The following is a 17992-nucleotide window of genomic DNA, read 5'->3' as shown; positions in this document are numbered from 1 at the left end:
AACCATCCCTAATGTAACTTGAGGTCATTTCCTTTCATCCTATCACTTGTTACTTTGGATAAGAGACCAACATCCACCTTACTGCGACCTCCTTTCAGAGAGCTGTAGAGAGTTAATGTCCCTTGAGCAAAGACGGCCAGAAACAGTATGGATATCTTCTGCTCAGGCCCCTCGCTTTATGGTTGAACATTAATGCAAACTCTACACAGGGCTAGAGACTGCAATTTATACACTCCATTCATATGTATATCTCATTCATCCATTCCTCCAGCAGCTGCAACCTGGAGGTAGGAATCACATCAGCATCCAACCAGCACTTCAGAGGATCATGAATCAGAGCCTCTGGGACCACTTTAATCCAGCAGGGAACACAATACAGTCCTATAATCACGTTTTTGTCGTGACACTTTAATGGTTCATAGTAATAAGTGTTCACTTCACTACACTCTTAAAGCAGCGTGGGTGCTCACAGCAGACAGAAGCAAATCTATTTCTGAGACAGAAAAAAATGAAATATTAAAGGGAAAAAATATTGCAAGAACAAATAGGCAATTAAAAGTTATTTCTTAAATCTGACAAGCTTTTAACTTAAACAGCTCTCCCATAAGAAAACCATAAAAGACCCATAAAGTGGCTATGGAAACTTCTATCAGACATGAGATTTCATTGACAAGAGAATATGAGCCAACAGATGAATGAAGCTTAGCTCCATAACAACTGTAAAGTCTTTGAAAGTTTAGTGTACTTTACAATTAGCTAAATATTCTCACCGAAATCAAGGGAGACAAATCCCATTTGTATTTATGGGAGTGGTCAGAGGGGTAACCAGGAAATTCATTTCTCAGATGCTAGTAACGGAGAAATGGAAAATTTCCAAGAGAAACAAAATAATGTTTGCAAAGGCTTTGATTCAGTCTCAGTAGTCATCCTAATATCTTCTACATCCCCCTTCATTGCTTTCTGTCCTTCCCTTTCCCAAGTGCAATGGCAGGCCTGGAAGTTCCCTAGCTTGGAGGGATGCATGTACAAGATCATCAGCACAGGCTTCCTGGAAGCACTAACATAAGCTCGCTGATTCAATTCCTTTTTCTCTAGCCCTCAGAACTGAGCTCTGTGAGACTGCTGTGTCATCCTCACATATCCAAGACCAGGCTGGATGAGACTTTGCATAACCTGACCTGACAGGTCATGTTACATGACATGGTTCCAGAACCGACAATAACTCATTGATTTGTTTATTTATATATGATCTATATACACTGGTACATTATATCAGGGAACATTCAGAAGAAATAAACTTCAATATCTAGCTTAAATACCTACTGTATATCTAATATCCACATATATGTGCAATGTGTCTAATTTATATGGATCAGGAAATGGTACAGAAATTCCTCCAACAGAAAAACAAAAAGACCTGCCCTTATTCCAGAGAGCTAAAAAGAACTAATTTACTTATCAAGCAGGGGAAGCAACAACAGAACACAGTTGCAAATGGAAGTTAGAGACAGGAGGACACGTAAAAGCATCTGCTAAATGTAATACGTTTTTTCTGCTCAAAATCCCATTTTTTCAAGAATTTTAATACAAAAGGAAGCATTCAGTTTGTTCATCATATGTTCATTTGCATATTTCTGTGATTTTCTTACATCTCACCACCTACATTGGTTGCTCCTCACTCAAAAAGGACACCCTTTTTATCATTAAAAGAGCTAAAAGCAAGAAAAGGAGGTGCCATTCTCTACAGTCCACCAGAAGGCCCTACAGAGGTAAAACTCACCTCTCACCACAGGCACAGGCAAAAGAGATACACAGGAAATTAAGTGAACCACTGTGAGTAGACGGGGAGAAAAGACTAAGAAAGATGAGAAAGTGGTGGGAGGCAGCAGGCGGTGATGATGAGGCTGGAAGGCAGAGGAGCCCAGAGAAAAACCTCTTAACTCTGGAAGAAGAAGATAAACAGAGTCCACGCCAGTGGCCAAGAAGAAGGAGGAATGCATACCCAACTCCATGCTTGGTGCGATCCTTAAAATTTCACACCCTATTGGGACAGGCAGTTTGCCCTCTAAAGGCTTAGAAACCAGAACTGAAAGTAAAACACTACACACATTTACGATAGTAGAACACCAAGGAGTGCTAGGGATCTGACTCATATTTCAAACATATAATGATGGCAATATTATGACACTAACAGCTCCAATTTACTATAATGGAACCCTCACGGTATGAGTGGTGGAAGAACACAGCTGCAAACACTTTCATGGGGAATGTTATGTATTCCTTTATTATTTAGGTTGGTTTAATGGCTCAGTCCTCTTTCAGATGAAGACAGTGGGAAGAAAAGCTCCATTTACTTGATGATTGTGTATCCAGGAATTATTGAAATCCACAACAGAAGGTATTATTAGTCCCTTTTATTACTGATCAACATTTTCAAACCAGAGCCAAATCCATATTAAGGGGTTTTAGGCACATTTGGCACAAGTTGATACAGTTGCCATTGATTTTTATATAAGCAGCCATTAAATATATAAATGGTTTCTCCAAAATTTGATCAAAACCACAGAAGAGATCCAGTGTTGGATGTAAAACTCTTCGTGCAATCAGCTGTTAGGAATTAGGCAGGAAGATCTCCACCTGCAAAGTTTGGTTCCAATATAGCTTCCCCAAAAACTAATGAATTTAGGTTCATTTGGAGTTTCAGAGGAAAGACATTCTGCCATGAAGCTGCAGATGGAATTTAAATTGAAATTATTTATATCCTGTTTTATTTTATTCCAACCTTTAGTGTTATTCCATGATGCCAATCCTAACATAAACGTAAAAGTGTTAGTATTGCATGAGCAGTTTCAATGCATTTGTCTTTACACTGATGTAGTTGCTGAAGAACCCCTACCAATGTCACTCTTCTCATAGAATCATAGGATCATTAAGCTTGGAAAAGACCTCTAACATCATCAAGTCCAACTGTTCGATCATCAGCTCAACGCTTTTGTGACCACTAAGCCACGTCCCAAAGTGCCACGTCTACATATTTTTTTAACATCTCCAGAGATGGAAACTTCACCACTCCCCTGGGCAGTCTCTTCCAATGCTTCACCACTTTTTCAATAAAGAATTTTTTCCTAGTATCCAATTTAAATCTCTCCTGGTGCAACTTGAGGCCATTTCCTCTCGTCCTATCACTATCATGCTAATCTGTGTACCTTCGACCCAACATAATATGCTGTTTGTATCCAGAACTTCTCTACCAGCAAGAGACAAAACAAAATATCTCTGAAATAATAAGCAGCTCTCATAGAGCCCAAAAGTTGGTCAAGATATGGTAAGAAACAGCTGAGTACTTACAACTCCTGAATGCAGAGCCTATGGGAAGTCAAGTCCCTCCAGTCCATTGCTTTGACAGCTGTAATCCTTACTGTACTCTTTTGCCACTTTGGACATCAGGATGTCACTAATGGTAACTTTTAAGCAATTCCTTCTGCTAGTTCTGCTTTACAGTTCCTATTTATTAAATTACTGCCTATCCTTTTTTATATCTGTTTTCATATCAGAGAAACACAGGGATAGGACTTATTGAATTAAAAACACGTTATGGTTCAGCTGGCCGGGCTACTTTGCAAACCAAAAATGTCTGCTGAGCTGTCTGTCACCAAAACCATCCTAATCTTTTTACACTCCATGTTGTAAAAATTTATTTTACTAAGAAAGTATTTGCTATTCCAGTGCAAAGTCCACTATTGACAGAACCAAATTCTATCTGTCTTCTGTCGTTACAGATCCAAGTATTTAAACCTTTTTTTCGTTGCAATACTGGACAACACCATGCTTTTTTAAGATCAAGAGACTGGCTACTGTTTTCAGAGCATATCCAACTCCAATCACTCTTTCTTACCTTTCTCATCATTAATGAAATGTTATATACTACATTTACAAGCATGAAGCTAGACTGCATGCATTTTCCCTGGAGGAGATGGTTGCTATCGACAGCCTGCACACAGGGAACCCATATCAGCATCTCCTTGGCCTACAGTCTGCTGCTGAGGGTCTCTCTTCATACTCTGGGCAGCATTTAGTCTGTGGCAGCTCTTCTTCTTGCACTACTTTCCAAACCCCACTGGTCTCCCATTGCACTAGCGATACTTTGGGGTTGCATATCTGATATCACTGACCTAAGCAACATCTAAACAACATTTTAGATGAAAGAAGTTTTCCTGTCTTTATGAAATGTTGTACATGTTGCTATTTAATGAACACTGGCTGGTGTTTTTCCACGAAGTAATGGCTACAACTGCTAGTACAGGATTTTACGTGTCTTAATGAATTACATTTTGTCTTCAGTTTTATGATTTCCAGCCTTGGTAACACACCCCCCACATTTCAGCAAGTCTCTGATATACACTAATATCAAAACAAAACAAAAACCAAAACAAACTGAAACAAAACAAAACAAAAACAAAAACAAAAACCACAAAACACAACCAAAACAAAGCCAAAACAATCTGCGGTGGATCCCACAGCAGCAGGTTGAAGTTCATGTGCCATATCATCCCATCATTTAGGACCTGCTTCCTGCTGATTTGCCAAAACCCCCGGTGATTATACCTGCCAAAACACATCTGCTTTTCATAGCCTATTCTCCACATGCAGCTGAAAAAAGAGGCATTTCTTGTCAAGCACTGAACTGCAGATTAAAGACAGGAGCAACAACAAGCATGACTTAGTGGTGGACTTGGCAGTATTAGATTTACGCTTTGACTTGATGGTCTTAAAGGTTTTTTTCCAACATAAATTATACTATTCTACTACTCAAGATTTCATTAATCCAGGGGTATACATGACTTCTGGCAGCTGAAGATGCTGCAGAACAGAGCGGGCTCTCCTGCATGCATTGCTTGTGCCAGGAGAAGCAAAGCCAGGTACTGCCTCAGGGGCAGGAAGAGATCATTGCCAGCAGTGATGCTTTGGCCCAGTCCTTGAGGTAGGGATGCTGTAGCCCACCAGCAGAAGGAGCTGTTTCTGTGATAGGATAAGGTGGATATAAGTTTCCTGTTTTCCCCTGTGCCTCCTCAAGCCATGCCAGAGGCTCCTGCATTGCTGACGTAGGGATACATCCCAGTGATCTGTGCTATCCTCCCTTCTCATCTCATCCTCTCCATACAGCAGATACACAATATGCTGCAGTGTTACAGGTCCTTGTATTGCTGAGAAGGCAGGAAGAACTGGAGTTTAAATATACAAAAAGAGAAGGAGGGGAAGATAAGTCTAATTTTTTTGACACTGGTCTTCAGCATTTAATGCTTCAAAACACCTGTGTTGCTCATTTGTGCTTCACAGGATGTGTCACAGGGCTAAAATTTAAGAAATAAATTCCACCCTGCAGATTTTTGGAGTGAAATGATCTGTTTAGTAGTGGCTAGGCAACACTTTCTGAAACAAACATTACTTGCATCCCAGAGGTATTTCTTTCTTTATAATATTGACAAGCATCTTCTGATCATTTCCTAGCTCATAGTGAAGAGCAGCTTCATCACTGCTGCTGGCGAACACATGGGGCTTTGCGGTGCTGCATTCAGGATTGGGGTGCATTTTCTTTCAAAATGGGGCCAGATCTGTCTGTTTGTGCTGAGCCCCACCCTGAGCCTCTGAGAAATCAGGCACATCGTCATGAACAGCTTTAGCTCAGAGCCCTCACAAGTTCATAGCCAAAGTCATATCCTTGTTGGGGGGGGGGGCACATTGGGATGGGGTTTTTTGTTTACAAAATAAAAATGAAAGGAGCAGAGGAGGAATAGATGCAGAAAGTTGTGTCCTCGTAAACACAGATGGGTTGCCATTCATTGATAAACCATACGCTGAAGTATGTGTGATGTTAATACGTTCATCTCTCTAGTGATACTCTACTGTTCTTTGTGGTTTTGGTATCAGTGAGGAATACTAATTGCTGAATAATACAGAGGTCCCTATAGAGCTATGAGATGTTAATGACCTCCGCTTACTACGCTGTGCTGTAGCTGAAACACTGAGACGCAGTGAAAGGCCACATGCTGTTATTAATCCCTCTATAAAAGTTGCAGTCAAAGAAGGCAACAGGAGTCTCCATAGAAACAACAGAAAAAATCTCCATAGATATCAAAAATAACCCAAAGGGCTCTGGTTGGAAATCCTGAACTACAGGTGCAGCCCAGTGCCTCCCCCCACACCCTCTCCATCACCCGGGACACCCTTTCAGCCCAGCCTGGGTCTACTAGTCCCTACACTAGGATCTCCAGCTCCACTCCAGTGGTAAAGCCGGTGCAAAGGAGATGTGGATTTGTGCAGTGATGCTAAACACACACTGAGCCCTGCAGCGCTTCTGAGGAAAACAGAAATATCACGGATGAACAGCATCCGTGCAGTGAAGGCAGAGCCCTGAATGGCGTAATCAGGTCCCCATGCTCACACTTGGTTCTGAGGAGGCAGGAGGGGAAGAGGCAGCTTTCATCAGAGCAAAGACTGCAGCAGCAACCTGGTCTGCTTTTCTGTTTGTTTCTTCTAGAAAGAGAAAACCAGACACCTGGTAGAAAACCCGACAGCCCTGGTTTTCCCCCTCTGTGGGCTTTAATATGACCAGAAGAGAGAACACAAGGGAAAGAGGGAAGGATTGCTCTCTGTAGTAACCAAAGAGGGGTTATGTCAGGCCTAGCTCAGAAAGGGATCTGAATCTGACCCAGGAGTAAAGAGAAGATAGCTTCAGCAGAAAGACACCCTTGTCTTCTGCGTCCTCTTATCAACCAGGCTTCCTCTGGGAGACATCAAAGAAGAGAGGTAGAACTGTATTTGTGTAATGAATGGGTAAGCAAGTCAGAGCTGGAAGTTGTTTAAGGGCAAAGCCCCATTAAGGGACATAGAATATGTCTATTGCCCACCAACAGAGATGTCTTGCTTGGATATATCTGTTTGGAGGTCTGTGCTGCTGAGCCAGGCTTTCTCTGGCAGAGTTACCCTGGCCATCTCTGCATGCTCCAGATGACACTGAAATCATTTTGATGACCATCATGGGCATCTACCACGTCTATCTTAGGGCCATTTCATAATCATATATACCAGTCTTGTCTTCAAAGGTTTTTATCTTCTCCTGTTCTCTTTGATCCTTTTTACCCTTTATACCTTGTCCCCATGCTCCTCTGCTACCCTAAATGTATTTTTTCCTACTTGCTATTTACTGACCTCATTTTCTTTGTAAAACATTATTCTTTCAAACGCAAATCACTGCCAAGCCATATAAAATATATTTTTAATCTTTCTTGTGTAAAAAAAAATTCTCTCAAGGCTTTTCCTTTCTAACGACACTTTTCTCTGAATTCTCTCCATTTCATCCATGTCAGTCTGGCATTGATATACCAGAGCCACAGATATCATTCCACCTGTGCTGTTCTGCTGGATCATCACCTCCCTGGAAGACAATGTTTTTGCCTCTGTGTGCAGCCCCAAAATCATACTCTTTAGTGTCAATATAAGCCCATGTCTAGTTGGTTTCCAACTGTGATTTCTATGTGTTTTGGGGTTTTGGTTTTGGTTTTTTTTTTCATTTCTAGTGCTCTTTAAGTATCTCTCTCTCCTGCAGAACAGCTGAGTCTGATTATTTTTCTCCTATGAGACTGTATTTTTCTGTTACTGTTATTCCCTGTTTCCAACCTTTACCTTCCCTTCCACCACTTCCACTCTTGTTAATCTTCCCAATTCCTTGCAAGGTAGCATGATCTGCTCATTTAGGGATACTGTATATCCTGACTAGAAAGCAAATCTAGGAACACACTTTGCCTTGAAGCTGGCAATTTGTTTCCTCGTGAGAGGCATATGTATATTATCATCTATAGATAAATGGCAAATTATTTTTCCCTCCATCTTTGCTTCTTGCTTCTGCTTGACATACTGGAGAGAAACAGAGAGATAAAGCTGGAGGACCTTAGTCTCCATGGCTGCTAACCCATGCGTGTGAGAGAAACACAGCTGCCCTACAGAGCTAATTCCCCTCCTAACTACATATTCTCACTTGTGTCATCTGCATGGGAGAAGAGATGGTCTTGCACCCCTTGTGCTGCATACGGTTCCTTACAGCTCACCAAGGAAGCAACGCCACAAAAATAAAATGCAAACCCCAACAGCCTCTCTCCAGGACTCCTTCCCATATCACTTCTCCCTCTGTTTATTGCCTTCCTTACTAGTCTCAGGCTGCATGAAGCTACTCACAGACAAAAAGAATTCCGAAACTTGTTTCAATGAATTCCGAAACTTGATTCAATGAATCAAAAGCTCTCCTTTGTGAGACAGTTTTTTCTAGAAATGCTCACTATTTCTATACAATTTCCCCCTGGAGTCACTGAGGGTGCAGGTGTTTTCCAATCTTCCTCTTGCCATCTAACTCCCATCAGCAGTGATGGTCAGTGCTGAAAGGTTACCCATGTCTTCCAATCTATGGTTCCTGCAGGACCAGTGGTAGATGTCAGCTTCCAAAATCATCCCAAGGCATTTCATCAGACCGTATGAGAGGGGATGCAGCTGGAGGTAAATGTATCTTTGTGGGTGCTGCTGCCACTATTCTTGACTATGAAAAGTGTGTGGGTCCACTACAATGCTTGGAACAACCTCTTTAAGTGAAGAGGTGGAAGGAGTGAGGGCAAAGCTCAGACAAGCTGGAGGAAGGAAGGAAGGAAGGAAAAAGGCTGAAATCAAGATATGTAATTGGCAGCGAAATACCTCGCTATGGCACTGCAGGCTCAGACCATGTACCTCATGTTTCTTCCTCTGAATTTCAGGTGTTCCTGGATCCTTTTCCCAAGAAAAATGCTGCTCTGAAATGAGAGCTAACAGCATAAGGTTCCTCAAAGGGTTACAGCTCTGAAGAGAAATAGCCAGCTACTTCTGCAGCTAAACGTAATGGATGAATGCATCTAGCAGCAGGTCATTGGAACTGCTTTTCCTACCCCTGGGGAAAAAGAGAATGTAAATTGCCAGTGAAACCCTCAGGTGTTAGGTATATGAGGATAATAACTATGCTACTAATGCCCTAAGAAAGCAATATAACATAAAAAAATCCCCTTTTCCATTACAGTAATGTGAAGCAAAATATACAGACATATATATAGCATATATATATATTTATCTATGAAAAATATCAGACACTACTTTAATTGTTTGCTTTTATAATAGCATAATGTGAGATGTAATGTTCAAAAAGGGAAGGTTAATGAAATCTGCAAGTACCACTTGGAAAGTGGATTCAAAGAGAGAGAAAAGTGACCATTTATCTCTTTTTCCTGATGTCATGAAGGAAAAGATTAAAAGAAGGCAGAAGTCAAATCTATGAGGTCAGCTTCGACTGCTTATTTTTCACCGTATTATGTCTGACATGCCCAAAGAAAATCAATGTACTTTAACACCAGAGCTGGGCAAGAATGAAAAATTTGCCATCTAAAAGGAGGAGAGACAGAACTGTAGTAATTCAGATGGAGATTGTCAGTCAGGGCAGGATTATCTAAAGTTTGGATGTGTCCAAGTGAGGCACTTCGAAGGCACAACTCCTTTTATTCTGAAGTCTGCACCTGAAACAGTGGATGGCTCTTACCTTGAAAGTGCCTCTTTCTCCATACTGACAACAAAAAGGGTTCCAGTTGAATATGATGATCTCTTCTGCAGATCTCTAAAGTTACTCAGAACTCATTTATTGTAATTCCATGATGGCACAAGGACCCATCAGCAGGGCAGAAAATTTCCTCCTGGATCACCCAGGGTTGGTCAGTATTGTATCATGTTGTGATTAGCCACTAGTTATGGCACAGGGCTACACGACCATCGGCATGGGGCTGGAAGCTGTCATGGATGGGAACTTGAGAATCAAGCAGGACACTTTTTCCAACCCTGTATCTGTATTAGCCACAAGAATGCAGAAGGAAATTAAGAGAAAATACTCATGCAAACGTTGTATTTCAGCTGTGGGCACCAGCAGATTTAGGTATCGTTAAATCCTGAGAACTTCCCAGGGACTCTAAGACAGGAAGACAGTCCTTTGGATTACGCACCCTGAATACTACTAAAGGTATTACAGTGCCCTTATATAAATCACTGCTACCGTCTCCTCTAGAACACTGTGTCCAACTCTGATCAGTCAGTCTCGAGAGGAACATAGCAGAACTATAGAAAGGAATATTCAGAGAAGGGCGGAAAGGCTGGTGAGAATGAAAATATTTCGACTGTTCCTCTCTGGAGTGAAAGAAACAAGAACAGACATGAAGAAATGCATAAGATAACACATGAGATACAGAAGAGTGATTGGGTCACTCTGTCTGCTTCAGTTCATATAATACATCACAGATAGATGAATGTTGGTGACTCAGCACATGGAAGTGAGGACTACCAAAGTGGATCTCATGGACACCCTTTCCCTTTCTCCCTTCCCCTATTCCTGCTGACTCCTTCCTCCATTCCTTTGTTCACTTTCTGCTGGACTGGGGACCAGACCATCTGCCTGCACAGCTATCCAGGTGCAAGTGCCAACAGAAAAGAGCAGAGAGGAATGTGGCTTGGGTGTGTGCAGCCCCCCAGCCCAGCAACGGCATATGTTAAATTTGGCTGAGTCAATCCTGATGTCCCATCTCAGCTTCTCCAGAACGGAGTCAATATTTTTAGCCCTTATAAAATCCCTGAACTGGTTGACTCTCAAAAAAAGAATTGGACTTGAGAACCCCTATATCTTTCTCCTATCAGACTGTGAAAAGCCAGAATTTTTTGTTTGACTCCAAAAAGGATATCTCACAGAGGAGCCAATATTCCAACTTCACAGTTTCAAGAAAGGGAACCCTCTACCACTGATGTGGTTCTGCAAGGCAAAGCTGTAAGTATGGAGGGGAGCAGTCATGCCAGTGTTGTTGGTTCATGTCTTTACATCATCATTAGATCAGCAGGATAAATTTCATTTTCTGAGAACAAGTTTACTCAGCAATCTGTGTTCATTTTGAAGAATACATAACCATCCTAGTATCTCATAAATTATGTCACTCTTGAGTCAAAGTCATTAATATAGAATAAAACAAAATAACACAAAATATATTTTAAATTAAATAGGAAATTACAAATTGGGCAACACTTTTTAAAGTCCTTATTCCTTCATTTGATGCTGAAATATGTCTAAATTGTTCAGTTCACCTCTCATAGATAATAACTAATACTTCCCATCATTCCTAATTTCCTATTTGTTTTGCTTTTCCCTGCAATTTTATCTTACTTCTCTTTTACATCCTTGCAAATGGTTTATTTGCCCTATTTATTTTTGCTTTCTTCACTTATTTCAGGAACTGTTGCTATATTAGCCATTACATTTTTCCCACCTATGATTTCCTTTTTTGGGGGAGATAAATATTTTTTCTTTATTTGTAATAGCTGGTGATTAGTAAGTCAGTTCTTCTGAGGAAAGCCTAAGTTACTTTATATGTGAAAACTATTTTATGAACAGCAGGATCAAGGACTGAAAATGGTAAAGTGATCCTGCTTGAAACACCTGAATTGCTCAATCCCACACTGAGTTGTACTGATTTTAATGTATCCCCATCTGGGAAGAAAAGATACGGTAATTTCATGTTACGTCCTATATGCACTAACAAAGATTTCCTGAACAAGCATACTCAGAGACTGGTGTCGTAGACTCAAGAGAACTAAAGAGAGCACATATTGAAGAATTGGAATGGTGATGTTTAAGCAGGATGGTAAAGAGCAGCAGAAGGCAATTCAGTCTGGATGGACATGCTAAATCATTCAACTCTCAGCAAGTCCTTTGCCTTGTCTTTGGAGGAATAAAACAGAAAACAGAAAACAGAAAACAGAAAACAGAAAACAGAAAACAGAAAACAGAAAACAGAAAAAGGCCTTCCAGTACTTAAAAGGGACCTACAGGAAAGATGGGGACAGACTTTTTAGCAAGGCCTGTTGTGACAGGACAAGGAGTAATGGTTTTAAACTAAGGGAAGGTTGGTTTAGGTTAGATACTAGGAAGGAAGCTTTTACAATTAGAGTGGTAAACCACTAGAACATTTTGCCCAAAGATGTGGTAGATGCCCCACCTCTGGAAACGCTCAACATCAGGCTGGATGAGGTTTTAAGCACCCTGATCCAGTGGAAGGTGTTCCTGCCCATGGCAGGGGAGTTGGAACTGGATGATCTTTAAGGTCCCTTCCAACACAAACCATTCTGTGATACTATGATTCTCTAAAACAGTCTAAAATTAAAGTGTGCAGAGTTCATGGATTGCAGAATTGAAAAACTAAGGTGATGATCTCTGAGACCATACCAGTTCCATGAGTAAAATTGTTAGCAGAAGATTTGGACTTCTTCTGTAAATAAACTTCTAGCCGTGCAACTGAAAGTACCTGAAAATTTTACATCATGTTGGGTATTCCCCTGGCAAAGGAGAAACTATGGGTGGATTACTGTAAATCTCAAAGGTAGGGTAGATCACTCAGGTTTGCTGGAGCTGCCACTTACTGTCAAAGAAATGCTTCCCTGAGAGGTACTTGAAGAGTTTGTTCTATTTAAATAGTTATTCCTCTAACCTCTGCATTTATTTTGGCAAATTACAAGGTGCCAATATGTATTGGCTATGTATTGACATGCTATGTATTGACAAATTCTAATTTACCAAAGGCATAACAAGAAGTAATGTCTGGAAAGTGTAACTAGACAACTTCAAATCAGGAATACGCCATACCTTTTAACCACAAAAGTAATTAACCAATGAATTAATGATATAGACTACTGTCTAAATTGCTGATTCCTCCTACTTTGATGTACTGAAGCCAAGATTGAATGCCTCTTCGGCAAACATGCTTTATCCAAACATAAACATCGCTGGGCTTGGTGAAGGATACTGCAGAAAGTGCAATTGCTTGGAATATATGGGGCCATCAGGCCAGATGAGTTAAGAGTCCCTTGTGGCTCTCTGCTTTATAAATCCATGAACTAGAATTTGGGATTTATAGAGTAGTGGGACAAAAGGAGCAACAGTGACTGATGATCAGTTCTCATGGACTCTATCATGTTCCTTTTGGATTTGTTGGCAACAAGCCCATCATATGGGCAGTACTTGCCACAAATCACAAAAGGAAGAGGCTTTTATAAATGACAGTGAAGAGACAGAGGGGAGAAACAGAATTTGTTCATTGTTAAATCCATAAATATTTAGGAACTTATCTCTCTGTTAGCATTTAGAGAATTTAGACTCAATGGCAGTTTCCCTGATGGAAGCAGAGATCTTTGCAGAGACCTGCTCAGAAACAGGTACTTGAACTTTTACAAATTTAAACCCACTTTCCACCTTCTGTTCCATTTCCACGAAAACTAAACAACACAAAATTTGACCTGTCTCATGTTAATTTACAGAACATTTTATTTGAAAAACTTAACCTAATCAAAGGAAAAACATTCTCAGGTAGAGAACTGCATCACTTACCCATCAATTACCCTCATTGTAAAATAATAGGCTTCAAAATGATGACTCTGTGTTCTCCGTGCTCACACATGTCTAACAGTGCCAAGAATAACGGCAGAACTACCACTGATCCCCTATTATGCTTCCAAAGTCTGTGTTGTACCTGGACACTTTGAAAATAGGTATATATCTCTCTTCTAGATGGCCAAGAAAAGTATGATGGTGAATTTCAGCAAGGGGACAATAGGTGTAGCCAGGAAACATCTGAAAGAAAACCAACATGCAGAGGTAGGAGAGCATCTGGAGATGAATGAAAAGCACCCCCAGTTTGGTTCAAAGATGAATGTTGATACTGAAGGATACTTCCTATAGCAGTAGTTCAACTGAACTGCTTCTTAGAGGGTCCCGCATCCATGAGTTACCAGTGCTGTTCCCAGCACTGTTCCCAGCTGCTATTCCATACCTTTGCCACTCTCTCCCCTCCAGAAGTGCTTGCTTCCTCTCACAATCCAAACCACTGGCAGGGAAAGAAGCTGCAGCTATGACTGTGTTAGCTGGCTGCGTTATCAAGTTAACCCAATAGCAGTGGGATGAACATTATGGAGAAGTGTAGAGGGATGGGAAGGGAATGTCGTGGGATAGAGGGGAATTAATGTTCGTCTCTCGTCTCTGGACAGCCACCAAATTTCAGAGTTTGTAGGCATTTTTGAAAGATTTACTTATGGCAGACCTGCAAAAAAAATGGTCAATGGGAGGAGAATGACGTGGAGGACAGAGGGGAGGGAGTGACTATGACAGATAAGTGTCCTTCAGCCAACTAGACAACCCATTCTTCCTGAAAATCCCTCTCTCTGGCATGGCCTTTGCTACAAAACTCCAGGCTCCTGTTGTCTAAAGAAAGAATATGACAGGTTTATGCCAAGCTCTCAGAGTTTTATCTCACCCATAACTATCTAGCCCTGTAATAACATGGTATTACTACTGCTAGTAACAGGTCTTTAGCTTTGTAATGAGTTTTCAACCCTCCAGACTGAGCCTTTTTGCTTGCTGTAACTGAACATTTCTTGACTTGCCTGCAGTTTTATTTTAATTTGGTTTAGAGGACACAACAATTTCTTTCGTTGGCCAGGTGTCTATGGCTAATTTGTTTTACTTGTGTTTATCTTCACAGAGTACAACTATAGTTTTATATAGACAGAAATGACAAGCAAATGCTCCTTGCTGCCAGTTGGACTGGATGGTCTTAGAGATCTTTTCCAACCTTAATGATCCTATGAATCTATGATATTTATGACTCTAACATAATTATGTGGTATAGAGAAACACAAGTCTGGCACAATAGCAGAGGCTTTGAGAAAGCCTCCTGAGACACAGGGATTAGAGGCAGAGGATAACAAGTTGGCACCAGAGACTTCATCACTATGCATAACTCACCCATGGTCAATTAAAGGACACGTAGACCCGAAGCTGGACAAATCTGGTTTTAAAGGTAACAAAGAGAATAAAGCAATAATATCTAACACAGAATAAAGGCACCAAATACAGAATATTTGGATGTAACCTGGCGCTGCAGGCCAATGAAGAATGATCAAAGGTGCAAAACTGTGTCAGAAAACATAAAAAGAGCCCCAAGTGGCTCCTAAAAGAAGGAAGAAGAAATCATCAACACAAACATTATATTCCTCCCAGCAAAAAAACTCCAGATGCTGCTAATTTGTCACGAGATCCTGCACTCTTCCTACTACTGGTACTGAAGTAGCACCACTACCAGACTGAAACTAGCAACCCTAGGATCCAGAGAAGCAGTGGAAGAGAGAGCACAATGCCAGGAAAAGGGGTAGAAACTAGAAGGCATGAGCATAACTACTGTAATTGGGTTGTTTTTTCACTGAAATATTTAAATCTAGCCTAATAATGATTAGACTCATCATTTCAGTTATACTAATGGCTTTACTTACATATAACATGCTTAATCTTGGCCCATAAACAAGATTTTGAGCATAATACATAATACAAACAACAGTGACTGTTGCCTTCCAGTCCCTTCTTTTGGAAGAAAATGAGAATCTGCATCCTCTGTTGCAGAGGTCCAAAGAATTGACTCTACCTAATTGGTGGTCAGGGTTGTTTGAGGTATCTCATTGCTCTAAGGAGCAGATTTAAGACTGGTTATGTTATTCACATTAATTATTTCAACATTAATAGTAACAAATGGGGTTTTCCTACTGATTATGATTTATCATCTTGGGGATGTTTTACCTAAAGACAAAATCCCTTCACATGCAGGATCTTAAACAGGAAGGACTAATGGAATATCTCTGTAAGAAACAAAGCAATTTATCATCTTGTGTTCCCATCCCTGACACTTGCTGTTTTTCCAAGAGTCCACAACAAGCCCCAGGTACCACAACTACAGGGAGACAAATCTCACTTTATTGCCTCTAAAGCTATCAGGATTTCCATATATTCAGCATGGGGTGAGAAACTAATGAAGAAAGAAACCATCTTTATTATTAGGAGCACTGACTGTCTTCAACTAATTGCCTTGCAACAAATTCCAAATATTCCATTTTAGCTTCTATTTGAAGATATTACATAAGTTAAAATATAGATCATTAACTTCTGCACATTACAGAGGGGGGGGGCAGTCAGAGAGGAAGGTCAAAAACATACATTTAAAAAAAAATAATCTCATCTTAATGTAATAAGGCAGCCCCAAAGCCTAGCTCTTATACAGATGTTACAGCATTGACCCTCCTCTTGTTCACATGGACAGAAATAATGAACCTATGACCTTCCCAAAGCTTTTTACATTGGGTAGTTTCTAAATTCTGTCCTTCTCCTTCAAGGAGATAGAGAAAAGAGGTGCTATGGCACAAGGTGGAACCAAACAGTTCCCTTTCTCTAGGGAAAAAAGAACAGCCCACCTCACCAACTGTAGCAGCTTGTGGCAGGTCTAAGGTCTTTTCCAACCTAAACTATTCTGTCATTCTGTGATTCTGCGATCTGAGTGCAAATAAAGCAAGTTTCATTTCTAAGAGTTGAATTACCCTGTGAAAATCTGAATAGAAATACAGGAATACATTTACTGTACTGCTGTCTGGCAAAAACGCAAACCTAATTCTTCTAGGTCTGTAGTTTATTAAGACAACTCCCTCGTAAAAACCTCTGGCTATCAGTAAATGAATCATAAAATTTCAATCAGAAGATAATAGCTATTTTAGAGACATAATTGTGACCTCAAGAAGCTTGTATTTACTTTGCAGCACAGGTGAAGTGGGAATTGGAAGAAATAGTATTACCACATTCAGCAGAAAAATCTCAAAGCAGTGCATAAACATGACTGGATGTAATCCCACAGTGTTCTAATAAAACAGATGCTCTCAACATCCTACAGTAGACTGGAAAGTAGCAGATAGCTGTTACATGCCTGTCTGAGGTGTCAAAATAAGTCAGCAAGGGCTCTGAGAACTGAACCTAGGATTTAAAATGGGTTTAAAATCTCCTTCTGCAGCCACTGCAATACCAGGAACAACAAAGGATGAATGTTTCAGAGTTATCCTGTGGACACAAAGATAATAGCAGGCCAGTTTTCCTGCTAGAGTGAGCATGTAGGCATGTTGTAATAGTTACATACAGACCCCCCTACATATTAAACAGGATTTTTCACTTGGAAGAATTTAGACATGCACCAACAAACTCAAAGCATCCATCCATCTCCAGTGCAAGTTGCTTCCTCAGGCTTGTGATTAAAGGTATTCCTCTTGCAAGACAAACACCATAGCATCTCCCTCTCTGGTGTCAGTCAAAAAAGAACTAATCCACAAAGCTGATACCTTCCTTTTTTAAGGAAAAAATAAATTTTAATAATCTGTTCAACATTGTAAAATTACACTTTAACTCAAATATAATTACTGGTTTTTTACAAACACTTGGCAGTCGGGGTATTAACAACATATAATATTTCTTCATTTAAGACAGAACAGCTGATAGATAACATGATTTGTGACTTGCAGTAGTGTGCATTCAAGACTGCAAGTTCATAAACCTACAAATAAACAGAATTATTTCTTCAATAAAGTAGAAAATAATAAATTGTATGGAACGTTAGATTCCTGCATGCCACCACATCAGTCCCCTAAAAGTGAGGAATGTTGCTTCAATGCCTTCACAACTCATGGCCTACACTGTCTCCAATTTTCGCTCTAGAAGAAATACGCAGCTTAATGGAATTTAAGACTGGGAAAGCTCATACACACTCTGAGCAATTCCCTAAAAAATATGGCCTCGTGAAAGAATAGTGATCGTTTAGGGAAGATGGAGGTAACTTCTTGAAGAATGTCCACTTGGTACTCTGTCACATATCAGCTGCATCACACCAATATCTGCTTCTGCATAGCTCCATGATTCAAATGAAAAATGTTCAAGACGCATGTATTTCACCCACTTCAGGATGGTTTTTTCTGCTACTGATGCTTTTAAATTATGGTTCAGGACCTTATCCAACAGCACACAGCTTTTTCCTCAAGTGGA

At 40.4% G+C, this 17992-nt stretch overlaps 1 protein-coding gene across 13 annotated transcripts in view; it reads right to left on the bottom strand.

Moving 5' to 3' along the window:
• DLG2 (discs large MAGUK scaffold protein 2) overlaps positions 1–17992 on the bottom strand; it is a 1074248-nt gene that overhangs the window by 991885 nt on the left and 64371 nt on the right. The gene's annotated exons all lie outside the window — the stretch shown is intronic.

The sequence above is a fragment of the Cuculus canorus genome, chromosome 1 (genome assembly GCF_017976375.1).
Source record: "Cuculus canorus isolate bCucCan1 chromosome 1, bCucCan1.pri, whole genome shotgun sequence".
Classification (NCBI taxonomy): Eukaryota; Metazoa; Chordata; class Aves; order Cuculiformes; family Cuculidae; genus Cuculus; species Cuculus canorus.
Note: the sequence above shows the minus strand (reverse complement) of the source record. Positions and strands in the feature narration are given on the sequence as shown.